This window comes from Schistosoma mansoni, chromosome 1 (genome assembly GCF_000237925.1).
Source record: "Schistosoma mansoni strain Puerto Rico chromosome 1, complete genome".
In the NCBI taxonomy this organism is placed as follows: Eukaryota; Metazoa; Platyhelminthes; class Trematoda; order Strigeidida; family Schistosomatidae; genus Schistosoma; species Schistosoma mansoni.
In genome coordinates, this window is record NC_031495.1 from 62,393,072 (window position 1) to 62,403,626 (window position 10,555).

The following is a 10,555-nucleotide window of genomic DNA, read 5'->3' on the forward strand; positions in this document are numbered from 1 at the left end:
TATTCTTTCCCGGGCTTTTGAGAAAAGACTTCGCCGCACTGCGGAGAGTTCTGAAAGCAGTTAGCAAGGAGTGTGATGAATCTTTTGAGGTCATTATTAATATGCCTGTCGATAGATATCTTAGGTCTTGCAAACTTCTAGCAGGTGTATTCTTATCAGACACTAACCATCCACTTCATTTATATCTTTCTCCTTGTATATCTTCTGGTAGAACGAGACGCAATTACATTAAAATTCATACACTCAAGTAAATCTATAAAAGTTCTGTAATACATTACCTAGCAAATATACTCTGTGATGAACAGATTGTTAGAGTTAACCTAGTAAATAACCTATATTTTTAAGCATGTCTCAAATTTGATAAGTTGTACAGCCTCACCTTTTTTTTCACCTTCATTTGTTCCATTTTTTGTTTTTTGGTAAAGAAAAAACTTGTTGGAATACCTCGTGCTGAGAATTCTTTTCAGATAAGCAGAAAAATTGAGTTGAAAATTCGAAATATTTTTCAATGTACAAAAGTTTACCTGTTATGAAATGTATAATAATACTTAATTATATAAAAATCATAGTATCAAAGAAAACATTCTGAGTAAAATAAAGGCTCTATTGAATCTACCGGACATCGTAGCAGCACCCGCACGCCTTCCTATATCTGTCAATCCACCAACGATCAAGGAAATCAGGATGGCCATCAGACAAATTAGGAGTGGGAAAGCAGCAGGATCTGACAATATACCAGCTGAAGCACCCAAATCAGACATTGAAGTAACTACAAACATGCTCCACCTTCTGTTCAAGAAGATCTAGGAGGAAGAACAAGTTCTGACGGACTGGAAAGAATGACAACTCATCAAGATACCAAAGAAAGGAGATCTGAGCAAATGTGAGAACACAGTTACAGAGGCATCACACTACTGTCAGTAACAGGAAAGGTTTTACACAGAGTTTTCCTCGACCGGATGAAAGACACAGCAGACGCTCAACTTCAAAATCAACAGGCCGTAATAAATATGGATCAGTCGAGCACAGAACGAATTGCGACACTAAGGGTCATCGTGGAACAATCATTTGAGTGGAATTCCCACCACACATCAACTTCATTGACTATGAGGAGGCGTTTGACAGTGTGGACAGGAGAACATTATGGAACCTTCTTCGATACTATGGAGTTCCTCAGAACACTGTCAACCTTATCCAAAACGATGGGCTACAGTGCAAAGTGGTGCATGGATGACGGCTGACAGATGTATTTCCAGTAAGGACAGAAGTCAGACAAGATTGTCTACTCTCTCCCTTCATCTTTCCTCTGGTGATTGACTGGATTATGAAGACTTCGACATGTGAGGGGAAGCACGGAATACAATGGACATCTCAGAATGAATTAGACGATTCAGACTTCGCAGATCACCTAGCCTCCCTCTCTCATACACACGAAAAAATACAGATGAAGACAACAAATGCAACAGTAGCCTCTGCATCAATAGGCCTCAACATACACAAAGGAGAATGCAAAATCCTCAAATACGACACGGAGAACACTAACCAAACCAATCACACTTGATGGCGAAACTCTGGAAGATGTAGAAATATTCACGTACCTGGTCAGCATCATTGATAAACAAGGAGGATCGGATGCAGATGTAAAGGCGGGGATTAACAAAGCAAGGGCAGCATTTCTACAATTGAAGAACATATGGAACTCAAAACAACTGTCAACTTATTTCAGAGTGAGAATATTCAATACGAACATCAAGACAGTCAGTCATACTGTACGAAGCTGAAACGTTGAGAACTACTATAATCATCGTCAAGAAGCTACAAGTATTTATAAACAATGTCCTTAGTTTATATACATAATCATAATTTTACTAGAACCAATTACTTATGATAGTCAAGTTTTTTCATTAATTTCACCAAATCTAAAAAGTAATATTTTAATCGAAATGTTTGGTATATCACTAAAGAATGTACAACATATCTGTAATAGCTAATCTGAAAATTTAACTAGTTACAATAACGAGTTAAATTAATTCCATCACTATACTTCCTAACAGAGATTTAACAGACACTAAAGGGAAAAGTAACCTGCTTTTAAAATATAAGAAAAGGAGGGAAAACAACAATCCTAAACTGACCAGTATATTTAACTTATATAAATGACATTTCTATTTATTTTTGTTTAACTAAATACTTTCCTACTCTATAAATGATTCTGCATAAATTTTCACAAACGTTTTTTTTTTCTTTTTGGAAACTTATTATCTTAGTTTTGTTTTAATGAACAACTGTTACTGACTACAGGAATAAAATATTAAAAAAAAAGAAAAAAGAAAAACAAAGAAAAGAAAAAGAAAGGAAAAAAAAGAAGTGGTTTCAACTAGTTAAACAAAAATTGGGTTGGTTAGTAAATATGAAACAGATTATCATTAGATGAACATTTTCATGTAAAAGACATTTGTTCATTGTATCTGGTCAAAAGATTAGAAAATAAGTCTAATTAGAATATAGAATTTTGATCTTTTTTTTTGTTTTTTTTTAAATTGAATTCATTCAATTATATGAATCTTATTTTGAGAAAAAAAACAAAAAACAGAACAGGATAGAGATCTTAATTAGATCTTAATTATTTATAACAACTCAGTTTGAATTTAATTGACGATAGATACTTACTTATTTACTTACGCCTGTTACCCCCAATCGAGCATAGGCCGCCCGACAGCATTCTCCAACCCACTCTGTCCTGGGCCTTCCTTTATACTTCTATCCAATTGTTGTTCATTCTTCTCATGCCTGTCTCCATTTCTCGACGTAATGTGTACTTTGGTCTTCCTCTTTTCCTTCGGCCTTCAGGATTCCATGTGAGGACTTGTCTTGTGATGCAGTTGGGTGATTTCCTCAATATGTGTCCTATCCACTTCGAGAGCCTCTTCTTGATTTCTTCCTCCACTGGATGGAATCTAGTTTGTTGTCTCCCACAGTGGAATATTGCTGATAGTGTCAATCCATAATAGATGAATGAATGAAAATAGATTTTTTTTGGTACTTGCTTCTCGTGTAGACTGAATATAAATTTTCTTAATTAATCACAACTCTCATCCACAGTCCACATTTTGTACTGGTTACATATATGCTGAATAAATGGAAATATAACTGTTTGAAACAGTTCGTTCCAGCAAAATTGAACAATGTTATACTAATGATTAACTTGAGTGGGTAATTTGGAACTTGAAATCAATAAAGTTTGGTCTTTAAAGTTTCTGATAAAACGAATAAATATCCAGATTTTTGATTGTTTGAAAATAAATAAATCAAATAGGAAATCTCAAAATCAAAAAAATGTAAACTTTTGGATGATAGTTAAACAGTTTACAAATAAGGCTTTAATTTCGCGGTTTCAGTATCCTAGATTCATAATCTTGAAGGCTAGTGTGTGTACACTAATGAGTAGTCAAATAATCAATAAAGATTACCCCATTTTACGATCTAAACAACTAGTATACGATTAAACATTTTTCTTAAGATTATAACATTGCTTTACAGAAATGAAAATTTTTTGTGAATAAAAAAGATTTTTACTGATTTTCTAAAACTATTTTTGTACATTAATACATCTGATATTAATTAAAATATGCTCGTTATTGCCTGGATTCAAGAGGCATTTCCTGGGGTTCTAGTGAGAAGCAGTGACCAGTGGAGGTCAACCACGTCTGTTGTGAGGTTGTAACTCACTGAAGACATTGGTTGCTCAATTTTGTGGATTAGTTGAGGTTAGACATTACCACCGTTAGATGCCGGCTCAGTAGTCTAGAGGTTGGGCGTTTGAGCGCGAGACCGATAGGTCCTGGGTTGGAATCTCGCGAGGTGGAATTGTGGATTCACATTGCTGAGGATTCACACACTAGGAGAAACTGCCGTCCAGTGATTTTTAGGTCTTCTATGTTGGCTTACTAATGACTTCAATTATCAAAAATATTTCTGTTGATTTCTTAACTTAGTTTATTTAAATTATGGCTACCATATTTTAGTTTTTATATCAACAACGTAATTGAACTGAACAAATCTTGACTTTAAGATGAAATTCGATATTGTAATTAAAGACAAAGAAAACACACAATGAATGAATTTTATATTTGCCATTCCTTTCATTTTTTGTAACAATTTCATTTTTTAGACATAAATGGATGACTAAGTTGATTGAATATTATTTGTTATTTGTTTTGTATAAATATAATAGTAATAAGTCATTGACTTCATATATGTTGAAAGTTCAAACAATGGTAATACTTACAACATATTTGTTCATACTCTAAGAAGTCGCTGTTTCTGGCGATTACAATTCAACTGAGGATAATTAACTAAATTATCGATTTCATTTAACAAAATTTCACAGTTGAATTCATGAGTCGATTGAAGCTAGACCATCAGGGAAAACCTAGAAGCACTTGGCGGTCGTTTCGCCCTAGTGTGGGAGTCCTCAGCAGTGCGCATCCACTATCCTGCCTCACGAGATTCGAACCGAGGACCTATCAGTCTCGCGCCCAAACGCCCAACCTTTAGCCCACTGAGCCGGCATCGAACAGCGTTAATGTCTAACTTCAACCAATCCACGAGATCGAGCAACCATTCACCAATGTCTTCAGTGAGTTGATATCTCCCAACAGACCTGGTTGAACTCAACTGATTTCAACTCTATAAAATTACTAAAATCTCCACCAAACCCCTTCTGATAATGATCATGTGCTCACTAGTGACTGACTCCATGAGGTATTTCCTGAAGTTCTAGTGAGAAGCGGTGACCAAGGGAGTTCAACCAGGTCTGTTGGGAGATATCAACTCACTGAAGACATTGGTGAATGGTTGCTCGATCTCGTGGATTGATTGAAGTTAGACATTAACACTGTTCGATGCCGGCTCAGTGGTCTAGAGGTTGGGCGTTTGGGCGCGAGACTGGTAGGTCCTGGGTTCAAATCTCGCGAGTGCGGGATCGTGGATGTGCACCGCTGAGGAGTCCCATAATAGAACGAAACGGTCGTCCAGTGCTTCCAGGTTTTCGATGGTGGTCTAGCTTCAATTGACTCATGATCTCAACTCTATAAACTTCTTGAAAATAAATTACTGACTTTTAGAAAAACAAGATAAATAGACTCAAACTAGATTAAGTTTCTTATCATTGAATATACTACTGAAGTGCATTAGTGATTGATTAAGAAGAATCTGAAACATACAGAACATTTTCATTGATAATCTATTTTAATGAAATGAGATACTTCTTATTCAGCTTAAATAATGTAAACAGTAACGTAAAAAAGATTTACTTCATTGCTTATCTCTTTTTTTTTATAGTGTGTTATCTGTAAACATGTGTTTACCTTTTGTCTTCATCACATAAACGTAATGTATAATAAGCATTAAATCAATGTACACAACTACACTATTGGTTATTTATGTGTGTAGATTACCTGAATAAATATATTTATGGTTTAGTTAATCGCTGCATAAAATATATTTTGTTCACAGTTTCTTCATCCATAATTTATTATTTATAGTAGTAAATGTAGTAAATGAGGACTCGGGTGGGGGGGACAACCAATTTAATTGTAGAACACAAAATTAAATACTTCCTTTGTAAATATTCCATCAAGTATCCTTTACGCCTTCCGTGATTCGTTTAGTTCAAAATTTATTTCTATTTCCTTTTCTGTTTTCTTCAATACAATCTTACGAGTCTTCTGTTGCAAGACATTGAAATTTTCATTGGTGTTGCATACTACTTATATCGACAGACATAAGTAGCATGCACATAAATATACATGCAGATTGTATCACTGGGGAGATAAATGTTTCTTGGTACATTAAATAAATAAGCCCCCCAATGCTCTGGTACGGCCGAGAGTGGAGAGAGTCCGCTCTCCCTCTCCAAATGCTCTCACATGGCCACACATATATAGCCTCTGACAGGGAAGTCCTACTCACTACCTTCTTGTGGCGGAGGTGTTGTTTATGAAATTGAGAGGACGAAAAGCGAATGGCCGGCGCTTTAACCGGGTTGGTGGACGCGGAAAGTCCACCTAGGGAAGTTGGAAGACCCTGATTCCAAACCAATGGTACACATGGGCTCCAGTATCCTGAAGGAAAAATGGCGTATGAATCGTTCGTCGGTCACCGGCTACCATGGCACTGCATCTCCTCACGATGCTCCATTGCCTTGTGGACCAGACCTTTAGATCAAAGGCTCCGGGTGTGTCCCCCAAAGAAAACCACCTGCTTCGGTTTGGGCACCTGGTCAGTATCACAGCCCTCATACAAATCAAATGAGATTTGTGAGGCGCATATGTATCTGGTGCTTCCTTGTATCAATATTTATGTGTTTAAATAAATAAACATTAAATATGATTTAATAAATTTTATACGGCTTTATTTGAATCAAGCTTTTTTTTAACTAACATTATCCGACATTTACTGATAAATGTACTCGTTATCATGATATGATGACTGATTTTGTTAATAATAAATGGTAGGACAATTCCTCTCAAATACTAATTTCAACTTATAAATCATTGAGATTTAGTAAACATTTGACATAAGTTTCCAATTCCTTTCAGCTGACTATCCATGGTTTTGTCATGATTCGAACTCTGAACGAATGCATGACCAATATTTTCTGTATATTATATAATTTTCTTGATTGTAAAACCTGTTCATTGATGTAATCTATTCTTGATTCGAAGAATTTTCACAGGCATCCTACATTTAATTCGTTTCAGTTAGTTATAAATCAAATTAACGAATAAGTAGGTTGGTATGAAGTTTACCTATTGAATGGCATTTTATGAAATATTCAGCCTAATAGAATCATATGAAAATACAACAGCAGTGCGCATCCACGACCTCGCCTCGCGAGATTCGAACCCAGGACCTATCAGTCTCGTGCGCGAGCGCTTCACCTCTAGACCACTGAGCCGTGGGTGCGCACTGCTGAGGAGTCCCTTAATAGGATGAAACGGCCGTCCAGTGCTTCCAGGTTTTCGATGGTGGTCTAGCTTCAATTGACTCATGATTTTAACTATGAAAATTTAAGATTGCCAAACCAAATAGAATAAAATTGTTAATGTTGTTATGACTCATATAGAATGTTAACACTTGAATCTGTATATCTGTTAGGTGAAAATTTAAGATCTGTGATCAGAACAAATATGGGTCAGATAGAGTGAGAGAGAGATATCATAGTGCAATTACAATTCGATCAAGTGGAAGATTCAATTGTGTGAAAAATTAGTAAGACGTAATAAGGAGGGATGAATAAGAAGTGAATGAACCATGTCTAGAGGAGATTATTAATGATGTTTAACCAATAATAATAATATAATACAAAGATTTGTTAATAAAGATTTGAGAGAAAATTACATTTGACTACGAAAGGTCGTAAATACATAGTCAAATTAGGTCATCCAATAGCTAAGATTACTATTGATTAATTGGCCTTGTGGTTGGTCAAGGGACGAGCAGGGGTTGGAGATATTATTTCTGTACGCATAGCTCCGGTTACTTCATCCTAATGGCTACTGCCTTCGTTTAATCTACAGTGTTAAAGGATACAGTTTTGAACTTGAGAGGGTTATACGTTGTTTGTTTATTTCAAAATAATAGCAAGTTTTCATAGTGGAAATCATGAGTCAATTGAAGCTAGACCACTATGGAAAACCTGGAAGCACCAAGTTTTCTAGTCATTTATTGAATTATAATCATCGAATTGTAATTTCTTTATCAATGATTCTGAATAATACAAACTGATTGTGTTTTTTTTAATTAGAATTCTACTATAATTCAGCGATGTCAGAGAAGTAATTGTTTTTCACGTCCTGATAAGTATTTCTTCCCTTCGTCACAACTTTTTTGGTACTCAAAAGTAGTGAAGGAAATATTGTTTCACGTACAGTTTGTGTACATTATAATAGACTGAGAAATGTATGTATTCTCATCAATACAAATTTGGTATATGAATAGTATATGAATATATTTTATAAATAAGGGTATACATTATTACTTATAATGAGACAATTTCCATACGTTTTCTAGTTTATCCTTTGGTTATACAAAATTTATTTATCCTAATCTCCATTGAAGTAGAAGTAAACACAATAAGTCTCATCAATGTATGATTTATCTTTCAGACGAGAATAATTTTATTGGAAATGGGATTGGAAATAATAACGGATTTTATCCATGTGAAATTTAAATAAAATAATAATATAATTGTAATAATCTAATGAATGGAAAATTAGATTTTCTGATGTTTCGTGACTCAGTGTAAATCACTTCTTCAGAGGATAAATCAAAATTTGGTAATGATACCTACATGTGAAATTTAATTGATAAATGATTATTTCACCAAATGAGTTACTTACTCTATTCGAAACTTTTAAGGAAACAAACAAACAGTCTACACAAACATTAAAAACAATAAGTTCACTTGTGATAAAATGTACATATGGTTTATATGACAGTTATCATAGGAAGCTATTCCATTGATTGTAGTAGAAGAGATTGCTTCAATTTTAATGTATATTTTTAAGCTTGAAATCATCTAAATAAAAGAAGTCAGACTATGATTTTAAATGAAGTGTAAATAATGTATGTGCCTATTTATAGAGTTCTGTTAGCTAAATTTTCTTCGTATTAATGATTACCAATTTCTGGAAATTTAGAATTGTCCATGAAACAATGCTGGACCCATTTTGTGAATGATTTTTTTACTTTTAGTGAATGATTGAATGAATATTTTTCACAAAAAAGTTGGTCGCACAATTTGGCGGATTGGTTAAGGTTAGACATTAACACCGTTGGATGCCGGCCGGCTCAGTGGTCTAGAGGTTAAGTGTTCTCGCACGAGACTGGTAGGTCCTGGGTTCGGATCCCGCGAGCCCGATCGTGGATGTGCACTGCTGAAGAGTCCCACAATAAGGCGAAACGGCTGTCCAGTGCTCCCAGGTTTTCCATGGTGGTCTAGCTTCAACTGACTCATGATCTTAACAATATAAAATATTTTTCAATTTGATGATATATTAAAACTAATTGTAGTTTAATCATAGCATTTGTCCTGTACTCAAATGTTAAACTAAATCTTTGAGTAATGATTCAACTAAAAAAACTTTGACACAAGATTTACTTACTTACTTACTTACTTACGCTTATCACTCATATTCATATATTCATATATTTATTCGAAACGACAATACAAACTTCTTGGTTCAAGTGGAATTATGGAGCGAAACGTCATAATTTGTTAGTATATAATTATATTTGTTTGATGCGCATTCAATGATTATCGCGTTATTAAATTCAATTATCTGACAGATCAGCAAGGATTCCATTGGTATGCGAAAATACTTCACAAGTAAAAAGGCTTTATTTCATATTTTATAGGTAGTATTAAAATGATTTCAGTGTTACATATATTACTTACTCACTTACGCCTGGTTTCATCCATGGAGGTGCATAGGTCACTTACCAGTACTCTCCATACTACTCTGTCCTAGGCAATCCTTTACACTTGTTGTCAGTCGCCATTCATACTTTCTCATGTCTGCTTCCGATTCTCGAAGTAGTGTGTTCTTTGTTCTTCCTCTTTTCCGTTTCCATTCAAGATTCCAAGTTAGCGCTTATCTGGTGATGCAGTTTGGGGATTTCCTCACTATGTCTCCTATCCACTTCCAATATCTTTTCCTAATTTCCTTTCTAGATGGAAGCTGGTTTGTGTTATATCTATATTTGAAATTTTAAAGGTTAGAGTCATGAGAAAATATAAACAATGGAAATCTCAAGGATACTATTTATGATTACATTATATATATGTATATCTATATATCGTCAATATAACATTAATTTTCTGCATTCCTTTATATAAACTTGACGTATGTTTCACAAAAATGTCATAAAAACGGATGAAAAATGTTATTACATTGATTGTAGTTTCTATAAACAATACAGTTAGTTATCTGAAGCCGACAGTTACCTCTCTCTTCTTTCTTTCTTTCTTCATTCATGCTCTACAATTCCGTTTAGTATATATAGTTAAGAATTTGCCTAGCTAGTATATATATAGCCACAGATATGAATAAGAATGTTTATATCAGTCAAAATGATCAGAAAAGTTAAAATGCTTCTATACAAAAAATGTATTTTTACGAGAACAGTTACATTAAAATCCATTTTTATCTTATTGATCTGTTGAATTAATCCCGTTTTTTGTGAAGTTCTATGGTGATGTTGGAATTTGTTCGTTTTTATTTATTTACGTTTAATTGGAATTAAGCTATTGAAGACTATTAGGTTGAACATAGTTAAGTCTAATAATTGAGTACTGACAAATACTGAACCGCAATTATGGTAAGATATTGGTATTTTGACTGAAATGTTAGATTAAATACAGGGAATAAATGTTATAAGTAGTCACATATTTCATGAAAATATTCCGAAATGTGTAATGTCTTTTGAATTAAGAATATTTCTCATCAAAATCAACAAACCAAGAACCTCCTTCTAATAATGATCATAT